This window comes from Dermacentor albipictus, chromosome 6, assembly GCF_038994185.2.
Source record: "Dermacentor albipictus isolate Rhodes 1998 colony chromosome 6, USDA_Dalb.pri_finalv2, whole genome shotgun sequence".
In the NCBI taxonomy this organism is placed as follows: Eukaryota; Metazoa; Arthropoda; class Arachnida; order Ixodida; family Ixodidae; genus Dermacentor; species Dermacentor albipictus.
The window spans coordinates 139219260-139238985 of NC_091826.1; the positions used below are offsets into that span (position 1 = coordinate 139219260).

The 19726-nt window shown below is 47.6% G+C and overlaps 1 protein-coding gene across 8 annotated transcripts in view; it reads left to right on the forward strand.

Annotated features, from left to right (window-relative positions):
- The first annotated feature begins 3504 nt into the window (after nucleotides 1-3504).
- Nucleotides 3505-19726, forward strand: part of LOC135896110 (G-protein coupled receptor-associated protein LMBRD2B) — a 390673-nt gene continuing 374451 nt past the window's right edge. For 6 of the 8 annotated variants that reach the window (XM_065424449.2, XM_065424452.1, XM_065424451.1 and 3 more), the window contains exon 1: nucleotides 3505-3804. The gene's annotated coding sequence lies outside the window, so the exon portion shown is untranslated. The remainder of the gene's footprint in view (nucleotides 3805-19726) is intronic. The other 2 variants (XM_065424450.1, XM_065424454.1) reach the window with 1 other exon arrangement.

Sequence of the window (19726 nt, forward strand, 5' to 3'; positions counted from 1 at the left end):
CGTCGTCCAATTTTGTGCAATATCTTAGTGCACATATCAGGAGCTCGTCTACATTTAGGTCTTGAGGACGTTATATAAAAATGTTGTTTTTATATGTGTGTACATGGAATGGCCTTCGCGTTTTCTAGCGCTTTCACTGCACGCTTTCTTTTGTTATTTCACCATCTGTGAACTTTTGTCTTTAGTACTCTTGTATATGTCATGCACCTCTCACTTTTGCTCATTTTTGGAGCGTGTATCACACCACGTTGTAAGAAAAATCTCTTTTCGGAAACGAAGTCAATAAAGCGAGGCTAAACATCTGTTGTGTTGGAAGTAGAATTTTTTTTATGTCCCGCCACATGCTGGTATAATATAAGTATGGGCAAGACTGCGTGCGTGCCAATGCATAGCCCACGGCGCACCACGCGCCAGCTCGCAAGCAATGCCAATGCGCCGCGTAGCGCGCGCATTGCTTGCGAGCTGGCGCGTGGCGCGCGGTAACAAGCGCGCTATAAAAAAGAAAAAACGCGCCGCTTACGGGTAAAAACAAAAAAAAAAATAAGCGGCGCGCGCGACATGGGGGAAAGAGAGAAAGAGAGTGGAGTGGGTCGGCATAATAAAAACAAAAAGGAAAGAAAAACGTTTGAGAGAGGAGGCGCCGCGCGGCTGCTGTTGCCATGGCAACGTAAACAATCATGTGCGCCGCCATTTTGCCTAATGCGTCGCCCCTTGATTAGGGCCGTAACTGAAGGGGACCTTGGCGCTAGCGTCGAAAGAGCGTCTGCTCAAAAACGGCCAATGGGATGTATACGGAGTGTCCGCCCCCTGACTAAAATTTCGTCGAAAGTCGCCAGAGCACAACCAGTTTATTCAAGTACAAGTGAACGGATGTGTTGCGATGTCTCCCTGTGTCGCCGCGCGCCGCGACACCACACCGCCCCAGCCCCCTTGGCGGAGATAGGGCTGTAGGTGGCGCCATCTCTTGACAACCGACCGCAACTCGAGGCGCGACGGCTATGGATGGATGGATGTTATGAGCGTCCCCTTTGGAACGGGGCGGTGGCTTGCGCCACCAAGCTCTTGCTACTATGCTGCCTAATATCCTACCTAGGTTAACCATTGAGAAAAAAAAAAAACACTATGAACTACCACGTCCAAATTTTCTGATACCCTATTGCGAACTGTGCTTTTGTACGTCTCCGTCCTTTGTCGTTTCCCTACTTTTCTTCCACCAATCCTCCAATCGCCTCTTACTGATGTGGCGTCTTGCGCTGGAGTTTGAGGTATAGTAGCGGCGCCTGGTGGCGGCGCGAGAAACGACATCTGGGTCGTACCAGCTTGGGTCGTATTGAGCCCTGGCTGTGGCGAAGCACGTTTCTAGGCCGAGTTTTGCGTCGATTCGCACTTTTTTCTGCCTTGTTGCGAGTGCAAAAAGGCTCGTCACTTCTCGCAGACCATGCCGACCACGCTGCGAGCTCGCCGCAGCCTATAGTTTAACGAAAACGGGCTCTCCGTGTGCCGTGGGACGCAATGCTGGGAGCAGACGGAATCGGTGGCGCCGATCCGGAGAGACCTAGCCCAGCCTCGAGAAGGCGTCACCGTCATTACTTCTGCGTCGTGTGCTGCCATGAACAAGAAGGCCTGAATCCCAACATCATATTCTGCCGCTTTCCTTCAAGGCCTCACGAAGTGGAGCGTCGGGCGCGCTGCATAGCTGCAGTTCGTCGCGCTGAGTAAGCGAAACTTCGCGCCATGCTGACTGCTTCGCCTGTCTTGAAGCTTGCTTGATTATTTGCGTTCTAATGTTCGGTCTTTTGCACCTACAGTCCCGACAGCAGACCGACATAGCAGCAGGCATGGCTGGTAATTCACGATTCGAGACCCGGCCACAGCGACAATTAACAATTCGACCGATGCGAAGTGGTGAAGTGACCAGGTGTGTGCAAATGAGCACAAATGGTCGGGCTCATTCGATGACAATTCACTACTCCACTACGAGCAGCACAGGTTAAGAGAGTTAAATGCGCTCATCCTTGATCTCAAGCCAGCACGTTGAGGCAACGCAGCAAGGCAGTATTGATTGCAGCACATCGATGTTCGAGCGCTGTCATTAAAACCTACATATCAAGCGAGCGGCGTACGAGCTCGCGCTGCAGCGCGATTCGCACGTACGTGCGAGCTCATATGCATTGCATCAGTTATTACCAGTTACTAAAAAGGATAGATGGCCGCTACTACAACGCAGGCATAACTACTTGTTTAGCGGCATGCAGTCAACAAAGATTGCAGGAGGCCCGCCGTTTCGCGGCATGTCGAAAGACCGCTGCCGTCGCGGCGCGTACGATCGTGCGCTCGAGCAGTTCGTACATCGCGGCGCGTACCGTCGTGTGCTCGAGCAGTTCCGTACACATGATGTCTGCTTATCGCCGCTGTGGATTCATTTATAGCAAGCATTTCCTCGCGTTTGTGCGCCTGAATCTAGCAGCTGCAAACCTTACCTGAAGTTCCACTTCGTACGCGACTCGCTTCACTTGCGATTGACACGGTGCTAAAACTTCGCCGCCCAATTCTTGAACGGCGTACACGTATCCGGCACTGCATAATTTCTTGCCTTTACGCAGCGTGCCACCCCTGAAAAAATCTTCGGCGCCCGATATTCGCTGCAGGCCGTGAAACAACACAACCGAAAGTGGCGGGTCCATAGTGTAAACGTGCTTTCCGAAGCAGACGACCGAGCTTGGTACGACCCATTTTAGCGCAGAGGGCGCTTTTTAGCACCTTTTTCGCAGCGCCCCCTGGGCAATGCAAGAGCCCCATTGCGGACCTGTTTGCTTTACCACTGCTCCCGCTGAACTCAAGGGCTTCAAGGAGGCCAGTGGTGCCTAAATCGACCGCTGGATAGATGTCTTCACATTCTAATAAAATGTGCTCCGTCGTTTCCCTAGCTTTACCGCAGCAAGCACATGCTTCTTCTTCCTTCTTATATCTCGCTTTATACGTGCGTGTTCTAAGGCATCCCGATCTCGCTTCGAAAAGTAATGAGCTTCCCTTTGAGTTATCATAAATGGTTTCTTTCCTAATTTCGTTTTTTCCCCTTAAGTAGTTACTCATGGCAGGTTTCTTTTCCATTGCCGCCACCCATGAGATTAATTCAGCCTCTCTGACTTTCCGCTTGACCTTCTTTGTTGCTGTGTTGCCCACCCCACAGGCCGCATACTTGCTGGTAAGCTTCCTAGTTCTTTTCCTCCACTGTGAATCAATGTTTTGCCTGTACAGATACCTGAACACTCTCCCAGCCCATTTACTTTCCTCCATATTCCTCAGCCGTTCTTCATACTCAATTTTACTGCGAGCTTCCCTCACTTCAAAACTAGTCCAGCCCATATCCCCTTGTACAGCTTCATTTGTAGTCTTCCCGTGAGCGCCCAATGCGAGGCGACCCACTGACCTTTGGTTCCCGTCGAGTCCCGGCTACAATGGGTAAGCGAGCGACGCCGCAGGCATCTTTCTAGAGGAGGCGTTGGGCGGGTGCACACTTGCCGTGGGCAACATTGGGACATCTTGCGTCGCAGGGAAGCACACACGCCAATCGCAGGGTGCCGCAATGGCCTCAAAGTTGCCACTGTAAATTCCCGTCCTGGCAATACTCCCCGTACTTCTCAAAAGGTCTGCATTTATTGATAGAGATGGTAGTAGTAGCCTTACCGAGCACCGATGGTGATCACAGACGACCTGACGCATTTTGATCGCGCCGCCGCTTGTACGCAGTTGTCTGCCGCTTTTCTCGGTGCGTGCCCATCTCGTATTGACTAGATCGTCAAGGTACGTACTTTGCAATCGCTTGCATACTTTGCCTTCACCCGGCCTGCCTCCAAAATTAACGTGCTATAGCGAAACAGTATTGCCGTTTTCCGCGACTGCTTTTGCGCAATGGAAAGTGACGCTCGTACGTTGCCTACTGAAACACCTAAAGCGCAATATTGAAGGTGTTAGCTACGTACGACATTGCACAGTGCCGCAGATGAGATCTGTATTCCCGGTGGGAGATTGGCAGGCGCGACAAAACGTACCTGCCTTGTGAAATAGGATGTTTTCGAAACGTGTTCAGCGAGCGCATTTGTTCAACCTGCGCATGGACTCCCGTTCCGGTCATCAATGTTCCAAACATGCCTTCCTCCACATGAGGACGAAATCTTGGGAGGGCTCACCTTTTTTGTCAGCGTAATCGATTCCTTAATGTAGGCACAATTGAGGATACGTTACATACGTAACCTATGAAGTAAGAAGCTGGTCTGTGCTGCGATTCCTTAATGTAGGCACAATTGAGGATACGTTACATACATAACCTATGAAGTAAGAAGCTGGTCTGTGCTGCCGTGTAGATTGCAGTCAGCTTATATGAAGCGTATAAAAAGGGTGAGGTAGAAAGCAAACATCAGTGGTGTTGCTACGGAGCTGCATTGGTGGCAAGTGAAAAGCAGTGGAAAAGCGTGGTTTACACACGCTGATTGTTTATTTAAGCTTGTGATTTTATTTATTTATTATCACTACTACAAAGCACATGTAAAATACGCACTAAAACGTTACAGACTAGGGTCCCATAGTCCTAGGACTGCAGCGAGATCCACGGTAGAGGTCATTGTAATAAGTTTACATAAGGCAGCAACACCACGAAAAAAAAAAAACAAAATTAAACACATGTTAAGATCAGAGAGATACATATACATCTGTGCAAGGTGCACGAATTTGAAACGGGATACAGTACAGAACAGTGCACACAAGGAAATGCAGATTGATACTTGTGCATTAAGGAGAAATGGTTTGATAGCGGTTTTAAATGAAAATACTGATGTTACAGACTTTATGTGCGGTGGTAGGCAATTCCAAAACAATAGCAGTAAATGACATGCAGAGTTCTTGAACTGTGACTTATACAAACATGGCAATAATAAATTACTGTTAGATGCAAAATGAGTGTTATTCTAATTGCACATTAAATTCTTCATGGTTGCAACAGCGTGGCTGGTTTCCAAAGTGAAGGGAATGCAACGATGACATCAGATTCTTTGATAACCTGACCGCTTTCAACAAGAAGTTACTGTGGCTCGCTAAAACAAAGGCTAAGGAAATGAACTACGACTTCGTCTGGTCAAACGAAGAAAAGACTTATGCTCGAAAGCAGCCAGGAGCATAAGCCATTAGTATCACTTGTGAGGAGAACGTTGATAAGGTTGTTTAAGAGCATGTAGCTGCAGGGCTGCGCAGTACACTTGCTTAGCAATGGCATACTTCACTTCCGAATCACATTCTGACATGTTAAAAATTGGTGCTTACAATTTGCGAAACACATTATCCTTGTACCTTAATGAGAGCAGCATTCCGGGCAAATTGGTAATCCATTACTCAAATGATATTGGCAACAAAAAACGACGTGGATGTAGAGGAAGACGTAAGATGGCGCTTGGTGTGTCGTCTTCTCTTACGTATGTGTCGTTTTTTGTTGCGCAATATCATTTGAGTAATCCTTGTGCCATTTAAACTGTCAGAGCTTAAGAAATAAATCAGAACAAGTACTGAGTTACAGAAACTGTCCTTTACTTTTGATTTTATTGATTTTACAGAAACATATTCAGATGTCATACAATTTGCTGACTGCAAACCCATCTCTTGTTTCGAGACGCAAAGCGAGGTGGTGGCGTGTCTTTATATGTTCATAACCAATTGTCCTTCGATATTTTGTCCAGTTATTCTCTCGTTCATGATTACTTTGAAACAGTCTGCATTGTTAATTGTAGAGAGGCCGTAATAGTTGTGTATCGTTCTCCTCTAGGCAATTTAGATAACTTCTTTCGGTCGATTGATTCCTTTGTGAAGCATGCAAACCTTAATAAATGGCGCATCATTGCGTTAGGTGATTTTAATATTAACTTGCTTGAAGGTAACCCCAAAAATATTTGGTTCAGTGAAACAATGCTGTCAAATGGCTGCGAGAATGTTATTGATTTGCCCACACGCATGTCACAACACTCGGAAACATTAATAGATCTGTGTTTTACTAATTACCCTCCGGATTGCAATATGTGAGGTGTATTTTCATCTGGAATTGATGATAATTTGCCCCTTTTTTTCACTCTTTCTGAAGAAAGCGAAAATGAAAGCTCCCACATGCCCACGGAGAGTTTATCATAAGAACAGTATCGCCTGCTTTTGTAATTTGATGTCTACTGTCAATTGGGCTGACGTATACAATGAAGCAGACTTATCTTGTGTGTATGATATATTTATTAAAAAAGTATTAGAACACTATGACACTGCATTTTCGACACAAATTATAAAAAAAGTATAGGAAGGCTAGAAAAGAATGGATGATGTAAGCAAGCCGGTTGTCGGTGAAGAAAAACATTTGTTGGAACAGGAGCGTGACATCACAGGTCACGATGCTGGCCACATCTTCCCATTTCTTTGATAAACAATTAGTTCAACGTCTCTCAGGCAATGTGTACAGAGAAGGCTTGCAACGTTGCCGTGTGCTTTGTCGCAGCTCTGGGAAAGGTGGTTCGATGTCTGGGACATCAGACTCTAGAGGATCGTGCGGTTGTGGGGCCACGTCGCGTAGATGCTCTCGGGTCTGCCTGATCTCCCGGCCATCTTCCGTTTTCAACATCGCTGAATGGGGTGCTTTCACTGGCCTTAGAAAGACAGCAGGTGCCCAGGTCCAGTGAAGAGTGTTGTACGCTGTTACCTGTTTCACCTGCGATAAGGGGGGCAGCTGTGTGGAGCCGCGGTTGTAGTAGAAGTTCTGGCAATGACGGGTTTTCCTGCAGATGGTGGTGATATTTTGGTGTAAGCTTTGGGCTAAGGCCTGGAGCTTGGAAGGGCAGCCGGAGCCAGACGTGAGAGTCCACGGCGAAGGACTGTGTGGGCTGATCGTTGTCGTGGCGATCTTTGTGGATTCCTTGGGTATCCGACGTGAATGAGCGAGTGAGTTGGCGGCACTCTTCAGCGTGGCGAACAACTTCAGAAAGAGGGGTGAATTCAGAGGCATACGGATGATATGGTAGTACGGTGTTGAGGGTAGTGGATGGTTCACGTCCATAAAGAAGGAAAAATGGTGAGAAGCCTGTGGTAGCCTGAACGGCTGTATTATATGCGTACGTCACAAAAGGGAGGACATCGTCCCAATTGGAATGATCAGATGCAACATACATGTTGAGCATGGCACCAAGAGTGTGGTTGAATCGTTCCGTTAGTCTGTGGGTCATATGCCGTAGAGGTGCGGTGAATGGTGCGGCAAGCGGCGAGGAGCTCATTAATAACTTTGGACAAGAAGACACGGCCTCGGTCACCGAGCAGTTCTCGCGGTGCACCGTGCTGTAAATGCGGCGACGTCGCGAGCAGCAGCCAAAGCAAGTGCAGCAGTTTTGGCATATCTTGTGAGGTGGTCTATGGCGACGATTATCCAGCGATTTCCATTAGCAGTGCATGGAAGAGGCCCATAAAGGTCAATGCCAACCCGATCAAAAGGATGTGCAGGACTCGGTAAAGGTTGCAGAGGGCCTGTCGTATGTGGAGATTTCTTGCGTCGCTAACAGGCTGCACATGACTGAATGTATTTGCAGACATAAAAATACATGCCACGCCAGTAGTACTGCTGGCGGAGTCGCTCGTAGGTTTTCAGTAAGCCAATATCAGCTTGTTGTGGGTCGGCGTGGAAATACGTGCATATGTCGGAATGTAAATGGCGAGGGATGACTAGCAGCCATTTGCGACTGTCTGGCTCATAGTTTCGGCGGTACAAGACGGCGTCCCATAGCACGAAATGGGTGGCTTGGCGACGAAGGGCTCGAGGGCATGTAGCCGTTGAAGAACTGTTAAGAATGTCAATGAGAGAGACAATCCACGGATCTTTTCTCTGTTCAGACGGCATGCCAGTAACGGCAAGGATAGCAACCGGGCACTCTAAGGATGAGGATGGCGTTTCGTTGGATTGCATGGGTGATCGGGAGAGCGCATCTACATCAGAATGTTGACGCCCGGATCGATAGATGACTCGAATGGCAAATTCTTGGATATGAAGAGCCCAACGTCCAAGACGCCCCGACGGGCCTTTCAGTGACGCAAGCCAGCAGAGCGCATGGTGGTCTGTCACAACGTCGAACGAACAGCCATACAAATAAGGGCAAAATTTGTGCAAGGCCCAAACTATAGCCAAACATTCTTTTTCCGTGACAGAATAATTGGATTCTGCCTTCGTGAGGGCACGACTCGCATATGCAACCACATGTTCTGGATAGCCAGGCTTGCGTTGCGCAAGGACAGCTCCAAGACCAACGCCGCTGGCGTCCATATGAACTTCGGTCGGTGCACTCGGGTCGTTGTGGCGTAGAACAGGCGGTGAGGTAAGCAGACGACGCAAAGTGGTGAAGGCTTGGTCACATGCTGCAGTCCAATTGCGAAGGCCAGCAGGGCCACCCAGGAGCTTCGTCAGGGGAGCGATGATCAGTGGCTTAGCTAGGTTGTCTGGCACCCGGGGCCAATAGCTCTTCTGTCACCCCCCCCGCCGGGTGTATTTTCGGGTATCTGGGTATCTTCAGACTTATATGACACACCCTCCCCCCCCTACTGCCCCGTGCACCCGGGGCCCATGGCCCCCCGGCCCCCTCGTTGCTACGCCACTGGCGATGATGCAGGCACAATTGCGCACAGGGCGTCGAAAATAAGAGCAAAGACCGACAAAACTGCGGAGCTCTTTCATGGTAGTCGGCCGCGGAAATTCTGCGACAGCACGAAGTTTGTCTGGGTCATGGCCAAGTATGGTCAGCTGGCAGGTTCCTTTTTCAAGTTAAGTTGAAGGCCGGCGGTGGCAAGGCAAGTAAGGACTTCGCGTAGACTAGAGAGGTGAGTGGTGAAATCAGAGGAGAAAACTACTACATTGTCTAAATAACGCAGACAAGTCTTCCATTTGAAGCCTCGCAGAATATTGTCCATCGTCCTTTTGAATGTCGCGGGCACATTGCAGAGGCTGAATGGCATTACTGTAAACTCATACAGGCCATCAGGCCTAATGAAAGCTGTCTTTGAGTGGTCGGATTCATCCTCTGGCACTTGCCAATAGCCGGATCGCAAGTCCAAAGAAGAAAAGAATTGGACACCATGTAGACAATCCAGGGCGTCATCTATGCGCATGCGCAGTAGAGGATAGACATCTTTTCGTGTAACCTTGTTGAGGTGACGATAGTCCACACAGAAACAAATTGAGCCATCTTTTTTCTTTATGAGTACTATGGGAGACGACCAAGGGCTGCAGGATGGCTTGATAACACCACGTTTAAGCATGTCTTCAACTTGGTCGGTGGATGACTCAGGTACGGACGTTGGCGTAATGGTGCGTGATGTCCCGTATCAATGCGGTGAGAGATGGTACTTGTGCGGCCTAATGATGTTTGGTTCCACTCAAAAGAAGCGCGAAAATCATTTAATAGAGTTATTAGCCGCTCACGTTGTGTCAGCTCGAGGTCATCGGCAATACAGCGCCAAAAAATGTCCGGTGACACTCGGTTAGTTGGCACATGGGGTGTCAGTGCTGTTACGTTGGCAGTATCCACGTTGTTGGCAACAGGGAAATGCACAATAACGTCAGCGTCCACAGTCTCGATGGTACCAATAGTCTCGCCACAGTGCAAAGCCAAAGTGTACAAATTTGGGTTCGAAATCAGTATTTCTGCAGCACCATGGTGAACCGTGAGGAGGGCGAAAGGCAACAATATAGGCAGGCGGCGAATGAAGACGGCAGCGGGTGTAAACATGACCGTCACTTCGGCAAGTGATGCACATGAGAGAGGGACAAATACAGCACTGTGAGGAGGAAGATCAGTATCTGAAGCTACACAGATCCTGCTAACATCATGAACTTGAAAGTCGTGAGATGGCAAATCGCACAGAATGGAGAACTGAATTTCAGCACGCGCTCAGTCAATGACGGCATGATGGCATGACAGAAAATCCCAACCAAGAATCACATCGTGGGAGCAACAAGCTAACACAAAGAAATCATTCGAATACAAAATGTCTCGAATCAGCACCCTGGCAGTGCACATAGGGACTGGCTGAACTTGTGCACTGGCTGTTCTAAGCAATGGTACCGAAGGAATCATGGTTACTTTCCGTAATGCACGACAAAGCTTCTCACTAATCACGGATACAGCAGCACCTGTATCGACAAGAGCATGAGATTTGGTGCCATCAACGGACGCTTCAATAACGTTAGCGGGGGAAAAAACGAGGACTTTGATGTTCCGACGATGACGCAGTTCGTGCCTCAGGAACTGCAGAAATCAATTTTCCGCCTCAGTAGTACTGGCACTGGGCCTATGACGCATGGGTGAGAGTGAGCACCGACGAGGGGAAGGTGAGCGACGAGTACCGTAGAGCTGTGACTGCGGTGCTGGTATGTCATCAGCAGCGTAAACTTCCAGTGGTGGTAGTTGAGGCATACGGAATGGTTGGAAGCCGGAGCTGGGTGGTCGTGGGGTGCCCACGAAGGCCGGAATGCGCCGGCGGCAGAAGCGCACTACATGTTCCAGTGTACCGCAGGCATTGCATATTGGGTGGTTGTCAGCAGTGCGCCAAGGATTTGTACCCTGCTGCTGTGCACTGAAAAAGGCAGCCGCCAGCTGGCAACGGCGGGCGAGGCGCCGGCGGGCGAGGTGCTGAAGAACACCGACGGGCGAGGCGCTGAAGGCGGAGGAGACAACCCTGGCAGATGAGGCGCCCATACAACGGCTTCAGCATACGTCAGAGGCGCGGCCACGGGAGCCAGCTGACACGGAGGTGGAAGAGCTTCAGTCACTTGCTCTTGAATTACTGGTGGAGCCAAATATTGAGAATGCTTCTCCGTGGTCGGCAAAATCGAGAGCTGTCGCGCGACCTCCTCGCACACAAATTCTTTTATTTGCGTCAGCAAAGTTGCGTGGTTGTCGCCAATAACTAATGCTGCTAACAAATCTTCCGTAGGTGGTGGGCGCCAAGCTAAGATGCATTGTTTCCGTAGCTCATCAAAACTTTGGCTCCAATCGATAACTTCGGCCACGGTATGCGGATCCTTCGCTAACAACATTTGAAAGGCATCCTCATCAATGCCTTTCATAATGTGTTTTATCTTGTCCTGTTCTGTAGTCGATGGATTCACGCGCTTACACAGGTCAATGACATCTTCGATTTAACTTGTGAAAGTTTCGTCGTGATGTTGCGCACGCCCCCGTAAGCGTTCTGCGCGAAGCTTGCACACAGCAGGGCACCTGAACATTTCTGTGAAACTTGTCTTGAATGCGTTCCATGTTGTAAAATCATGTTCGTGGTTTCGGAACCAGACATTCGCGATGCCGGTTAAGTAAAACAGCACGTTGTGAAACTTGGGGACATCCCACTTGTTATGCTGGCTCACTCATTCGTAAGATGACAACCAGTCCTCCATGTCGTGATCATCGGTGCCGCTGAAGATGGCAGGATCGCGCTGGTGGAACACACCAGAAACGATGACCGCCGGAGGCTGTGGTGCATCTTCCTGGGTGGTTTCATCAGGCATGTTCGGAGCAGTGGGTAGGGTCCGGTTTCGGAGTTCCAGTTTCTGAGGTTACCCAGCTGCTCCACCAAATGAAATGGGGTTTATTGCAGCTCATTCGAGGGACCGCAAGTAGCTCTTGATCATGAGTCCTAGCCTTTCAAATAAGCAGCCCGAGGTCGGGTCTCGCGCTGCAGCGGTGGCAGTCCGCACCGCACCACATGCATAATACCCACTACAAAATATCTAATAAAGTTAAGAAACGGGTCAAAAATAACATACAGTGCAAAGGACAAGGAGAGTGATAGACGACATACACAGCGCTGTGTATGTCGTCTATCGCTGTCCTTGTCCTTTGCGCTGTACGTTATTTTTGATCATGAATTACCAACTAGCCCAAGCAACCACCCTTAAGAAAGGGGATGTGTTGAAAGGATGGTGCATTCCATGGCCTCGTTGCTCGGAGGAGAGGCATCAGCAGCAAAAAAATTCTAGAAGAGTATGCATTGGGCTGGTTGGTTCGTGATTACGAGCAACAAAAACAGCGCTAAAGAACAGGACGAGCCACAAGAGAGACACAGACAACAGCGCTGACTAACAACCAAAGTGTCTTTATTCCTTCAGTCGGCATATATATTGCTACGGAACAGCCGCCACAGTGAGGCTGCACTGAGCAGGAAGAAGACGACGTGGGCCCCGCTTGATATAGCGTCGCCATTTTGGCCTTCCGTCAGCTTCCCTGTAAATAAATTGTATATAGTATTGGGCTCCAGCTACACGTAACATTAATTTGGTGGAGGTGGACGTTCCCCGTACCCGTCATGGAGCTTCGCAGTGGTCACAACGGCGACAGTGCAACTTCGGCTCCGGCCGGCGGCACTTCATCTAGGCAACCGTTTCCGCCTGCAAGCCCCGACCTATGTTGCTGTCTCCCCCCCTCGTGATCCTGGTGTTTTCAACGGAGTCGGCAGTCCTCATGTTGATGACTGGCTCCGCTTATATGAACATGTCAGCACCAGTCACAGGTGGGATCCGACTATTATGCTTGCGAACGTTCTTTTCTACCTCGACGGAGCTCCACTTGCATGGTTCCTGACTCACGAAGAGGAGATCTCGAGCTGGGATCTCCTCAAAGAGAAGCTCCGCAACCCGCCAAGTCAATGCCAAGACAGCCCTTGCCACACGTGTACAGACGTCGACCGAGTCCTACCTGTTGTACATTCTCGACATCTTGGCCCTTTGTGCCAAGGCTGATCCGACCATGTCTGAGGAAGATAAGGTTAATCATGTCCTCAAAGGCATTGCTGACGACGCCTTCAATTTACTGGTGTTTACGAACGTCACCAGCATCGATGCGATCCTCAAGAAGTGCCGCCGTCTTAAGCATGCTAAAAGCCGCCGGGTATCCCAGCACATCACGCGACTTCCCAACACAGCTGCTAGGTCATCCTGTGACGACCTCTTCCACCAGCCGTCGTGATGTGACAACTTGACCCGTATCATTCGTCGTGAGGTCGAAGCGGCACAACCGGCGGCCCCTTCATTCCCGTTACCTGATCATTCTCCAGTGACAGTGTCCTTGATCCAGGCTGTCGTCCGTTAAGAGTTGTCCAACGTCGGCCTGCAATCCATTTGTTCCATATGCTCGGAACCTCTTTCTCCATGCACGTCCCCACCGCGTTCTTCTTACTTCTCTTACGGACAGCACAACCCCTCCGAATGGCGAACCGCGGACGACGAGCTGATCTGTTTTAACTGCCGATGCATTGGACATGTCGCTTGCCACTGCCGCAGCCGCTGGACTTCTCCGATGCGCTATTCTCCTGATTACCACCCTCGCCCCTCTAGCGCGTCCTTTTCCTTCGCGCCTTCTATGCCCGCTCCATCATCTGACCCTGCGACACCTCTGACACGACCCCGCTACTCCCGCTCGCCTTCTCCCTCCCGTCGTCAATCTCGTTCGCCCCCGTCTCGCTGTGCTCCTTCTCCGACCTACTCGCCGCACCCCCCACTGAAAAACTAGACAGTGCAGCTTCTGGAGGTGAAGCTGCAAAGACGACATTAGCTCAAAATCCTCGCTTCACCTTACCCACGAACAAGAATCTTTTGGACGTTCTCGTCGACAATGTTCCTGTGTGCGCGTTGATTGACACCGGGGTGCATTTGTCCATTATGAGTGCTTCTCTTCGCCGTTGGCTCAAGAAAGCTCTGACGCCCGCACCGAACCGATTTGTACAAGTCGCCGACGGAGGGACTGTCGCTATTGTTAGCATGTGCTCTGCCCGACTCACCATTGCTGAGAGACACACCCTCGTTCTCTTCACCGTCATCGAGCATTGCCCTCACGAACTCATTCTCGGTCTGGATTTCCTTGCCAATCATTTGGCCCTCATTGACTGTTCGGCCGGCTCACTTCGCCTTGACTTGCCTCTTCTTGCTGACCCTGTGGACCCGCCTCCAAGCCGTTTGAGCTGCATGGATTTTATTCGCCTAATGCCTCAATCTGTGACGCACGTCGACTTGTTGTCCTCACCAGCTGTACCTGACGGTAATTACGTGGTCGCACCAATTCCGGCAGTTATACTTACACATGGTGTTACCGTGCCGCACACTGTGCTGACAATTACTGGCAACCGAACCTGCCTTCCCTTTGTCAATTTCGCGCTAATCGCGCCAGTTCTGCTTTAGGGGATTTCATTGGCTATAATCAGTGCTTTACAGGATGATGAGATCGAGCCATTCACAGTGGAAGATCGTCACAGCTCAGCCCATACCGTGACATCATCGCACGGTACTGACGTCAACATTGAGAAGATGGTTTCCTCTGGCCTTGCACCTGCTCAAGCTGAAGCCCTTTGCCGTGTTCTTGATGGCTATCGCGACTTATTTTACTTTGACAATCGACCCTTAGGTCAAACGTCCGTCATGACACATCGCATAAGCACTGGCGATGCAAACCCTATTTACCGACGTCCATATCGTGTTTCTGCGTCTGAACGAGCTGTTATCTAACAGGAAGTCAAAAAGATGCTTGCAAGGGACATTATCGAGCCTTCCTGTAGTCCCTGGGCTTCTCCCGTCGTACTTGTCAAAAAGAAGGATAGAACGTGGCGTTTTTGTGTAGATTATCACAAATTATTGTGTAGATTTCGGCAAATTGTGTTTAATAGATTGTAACTTATACTCTGTGCGAAAGTGCAGTACAAGCCAAGGTTCAGGGTTTCTGAGATGCGCAGGTATGTCATGGTGCTGCAAGGTCGCTAGTGATGTAAGAAAATCTCTCCATTGTTTCCTTGCAAAATAAAATATTTGTGAAAGACGATATTCATAGTATCGATCTACCCATATGATTTGGTATGTTTGTGACAATGTTTTTGTTGTTGATCGGGCTTCAATATTAGCAATGTGTCGGAAAAGCACCTTTCGTAATGTAACTATTTTATTTATGTTAGTTCGTGTTGTGGTTGCCCATACAAAACTGCAATAATTAAATTGCGAGGTGAACAATGCATGATAAATTTGTAGCTTGGCTTTTGTCGGCATGTAAGCTCTACAGCGAGATAGTACACCGGCGACTGCAGAAAACTTGTTTCGAAGGTTATTAAAATGAGCATCCCAACTCAAATGACATGAAAATATTACTCCATGTATTTTTTGTTCATTAACTAGTTCTATGTGTTTGCCTGAATAAGTGATTGAATGTTCCAACTGAAAAGGTTTGTTTCTGGCTCTGAAAAGAATAGCTTTCGTTTTAGTGGGGGTAATTCTGATCACATTTGAATGTGACCAATCAGATAGTTTCATTAGCAATGCATTCCACCTGATAATTAGTTCGTTTGCGTCTTTTCCACAGAAGAGTATAGTGCTATCATCCGCATATATAAAGAAATAAACTGTAGGATCTATATTTACTAAGTCATTAATATATAAGTTAAATAGCAGTGGGCCCAAGACATTCCCTTGCGGCTCTCCATTTTTAAGTGTCAAGAAAGAAGATAGGACGTTGTTAATACATGCACACTGAGTTCTATTTCTGAGATATGATTCCATTAAAGTGAGTGGATGTCCGCATACCCCATATATTGATAGATTATATTTAAGAATGTCATGACTGATGCAATCAAATGCCTTGCTAAAATCAATGAAGAGCCCGAGGGCAAATTCTCTGTTGTCTATGCTTTGCACAATACTTTCAAGGATAAGAGGGCGGCTTCCGTAGATCTGCCTTTTCTAAAACCTAACTGTGAGTTTGTTACTACATCATGTCTGTCTAGAAACTTTGTTGTTATCCCGGCCACGGCGGCCGCATTTCGATGGGGGCGAAATGTGAAAACACCCGTGTACTTAGATTTAGGTGCACGTTAAAGAACTCCAGGTGGTCAAAATTTCCGGAGTCCTCCACTACGGCGTGCCTCATAATCAGAAAGTGGTTTTGGCACGTAAAACCCCATAAAAAAAAAGAAATAGAAACTTTGTTAGGCACGTAGCAATAATTTTTTCTAGCACTTTGGAAAAAATGGGTAAGACAGATATTGGTCTATAATTAGAAACATTATTTATATCGCCATGTTTGTATAGCACAGATACTTTAGCTCGTTTCATGCCGTCTGGGAAAGTCGCTGATTCTATAGCTAAATTGAATATATGGACCAACGTGCAGATAAATGGCAAGTGATGTAAGACATATTTTATTGGCTTAATTTGTAAATTGTCAATATCCAATGCATTGCTGTTATTAAGAATTTTTATTGTTGTAAACACCTCATGCTCATCAGTTGGCTTCATAAATATAGTTTCTGAAACACATTTATCTAGTGAATACATGACTTGGAAGTCATAGGTGTGCGTAACACTTGCATTCACAAAATGAGTATTGAAATGGTCTGCTAGTGCTTTCCCGATCAATTCGCAATTTGCGTAGCTTATCGACTTGGGTGCACTACTTTTAGTTTGACGACCTAAAACGGTATTTATTATTTTCCAAACCGCATCCGGACGTTTCTTGTTGATTTCAAAAAACAGACGTTGATAGTAATCTATTTTTGCCTGCCTTAGTATTTTATTCAGTTTATTTCTTTCGGTTTTGAATTCCTTAAGTTTAATTTCTGATCTGGAGTGCAAGAACGCATGATAAAGGCGGTTCTTCTTTTTTATCGTTTTGATGTGCTGACTTATAATCCACGGTTTTCGTATCGTTTTTGATTTCGTAACTTGCTTGAAGGGGAAATGCGCAGTGTAGATGCGCACAAATAATTCAAGAAACTTGTTATACGTTTCGTTAACATTTTTTTCTCTTAACACGAAATCCCAGTTTTGCGTACCTACAGCTAGACTGAATAAATCCAGTGTTTCGTTAGAAATGTGTTGGTAGGTAAGTAATTCAATGTTTTGTTTGATACTGTTATCTAATGCATACACTATAAAGACTGGACAGTGATCACTAATATCATTAGAAAGTGTACCCGCGGTGCAGACTGAGGTTTCTATATTTGTAATAAGAAGGTCGAGGGCAGATGAGGTAGATTGAGTAACCCTCGTTGGTGTAGTGATCAGATTGGTAAAGCCAAATGATAGTAGTAGATTGTTTAAATCCTGCACATGCTTATTTTTATCTAAAATATTTATGTTGAAGTCGCCTCCACAGACAAAATGAACATTATTAAATGAACAGAACTCCAGAAGCTTACCAAAACAATCAATGAAATTCTCAATACTTCCGCTCGGAGGGCGGTATATTACTGATAAGACCCTTTTCTTGTCCTTGACAGTTAACATCTCGCAGTTAAGGCTAATGAATGTAAACTCTGGCATCAGATCGTAATGGTAATTATTTTTAGTATAAAGGGCAACGCCACCCCCTCACCTATTTTGACGGTTTAAGTAAAAAGAAGTATATCCATCCAGGCTGACGACATCATAGCTATTTTGAAACCAAGTTTCAGAAATCATGATGACGTTGAACTGGAAAAATAATTGGTTGAGAAGACAAGAGATACTGTCACTTTTGTGAATAGTGGAAAGGGAATTAAAATGCAAAACAGAGATAAGCTTGGTATCTTGTAGATGAAGCAAATTCAAAATATTCCATTTTGAAGAGAAAGTAATGGATTTAGCACAACACTTAGCATATCTTCTAAAGGTCTTCGTGATGCTGTATTTTTACAATAGGTGTGTCGTCAGACTGCCTCGCGAATATCCTGCCATTATACGACCGGATGGACTTCCATCCATGGTCACGTTTTCTACCGATAGCGATTCCAAGTAGTTGCTTTAGGGTACGGCATAGGTGCTTGTTCACGTAAATTTTGTGAGTGTTATCAATTCCAATATCCTTGTTAGAAAGACGTGCCCTCTTTGCCTTGTTAAGCACAGCATCGCACTTGGTCCTGGATTTAAACTGCACAATCATATTCAATTTTCCTGGGTCTCGGGTGGGTATACGGTGACATATTTCAATGTCAGTCTCGACAATTTCTTCTTTGATAACTTTCCCAATCATCTGAAGGGTGTCCAGCACATTATCATTATCTTTTTTACAACGCCTTGTACTTCGAGATTTTTGTTTCTCGAGTACTGCTCCGAGTGCACAAAGCGTTTTTCAAGTTCGAGGGCTCTGCGTTCGAGGGCGTTGCATCTTTCTTGAAGCACTATATTTTCATTTTCTAGTTTTTGTCTTGCAGTTTCTTCAGCATTCAGTCTTGTCTTCAGTTCTTCAACTGTGGCGTGACCAAACTCAATGCTCTGAATTAGATTTTTGTGCTCTATCTTCATTTCTCGAATTTCATTGCGCATGTCCCTTTCCAATGCCTCATGATACTGTTTTAGTTGATCCCTAAATTCCTGTTTCAGTTGAGTGAGTTCAGCTTTCATTTCCTTCTTAAGTTTAGCTATTTCCTTAGCCATACCTTATCAACACAAAATATGCACTCTACAAAGCAAAGAACAAAGCAAAGAAAACAAAGCAAAGAAACCCGGCAGCAGCGACAGTAAATTGTATGCAATAGTATTAGTATAATAGTGTCTTAAAACACCAACCTGCGGCAAAAATGCAGACAGGCCTTCAGCGTTGTAGTAGATGTGTCGCCGCTGCTGCCAAGTGAATCGAACTCCCGCGAGGCACTCGTTTATGAAGCTTTGGCGCTGTGGCGTCGCCGCCGATGCCGCAGTTGATTGGCTCAGCTAACAGTCTTGCTTTACCAGGAAAATCGCTGCCCAGATTGACACGCATCTAGACCGTCTTTCAGCGATTCTTGACGTGTTCCGCCGCGCCAGTCTCCAGTTGAATTCGTCAAAATGTCACTTCGCTTGCCGCCAAATCACCGTCCTTGGACACCTTGTGGACGCCAGAGGCGTGCGGCCTGATCCGGACAAAATTTGCGCCGTTACGATTTTTCCTCTTCCGAAGTCTACCAAGGATGTTCGTAGTCTCGTAGGGCTGTGCTCTTATTTCAGACGCTTTGTGAAGGATTTTGCTACAATTGCACGTCCTCTTACCGACCTCTTGAAGAAAGATGCCCCATTTTCTTGGGGACCTGACCATGCCGCATCTTTTTCGCAGCTCACTACTCTCCTTACCATGCCTCCAATTCTGGCCCACTTTGACCCGCCTGCCTCAACGGAAGTTCGAACTGACGCCAGTGGTCATGGCATAGGAGCAGTGTTAGCACAATGCCAGCGTGGACATGATCGCGTTATAGCCTATGCCAGCCGACTTCTATCACCCGCTGAGCGCAATTATTCAATCACACAGTGCGAGTGCCTCACTCTTGTGTGGGCTGTTGCGAAGTTTCGTCCATACTCGTACGGACGCCCCTTCTGTGTCATCACTGATCACCACGCGCTCTGCTGGCTATCCTCACTCAAGGACCCCACGGGACGACTCGCTCGCTGGGCGTTACTCCTGCAAGAATACACCTTCTCCGTGGTATAAAAGACGGGACGCTTGCACCAGGATGTTGTTTGTCCTGCTACCCCGTCGACGAACCGACTGATGCGGACGCCATCGCTTGCGTTTTCTCTGTGTTCCAGTTGCTTGAAATCGGCAACGAGCAACGCCGCGATCCTTCATTACAAGCCCTCATCGACCATCTGGAGTCAACGCCTGGCGACGCCTCTCCCCGGATATTTCTCCTTAAGGAGGGGACATTATACCGCCGCAATCTCGATACACACGGCCTTGACCTT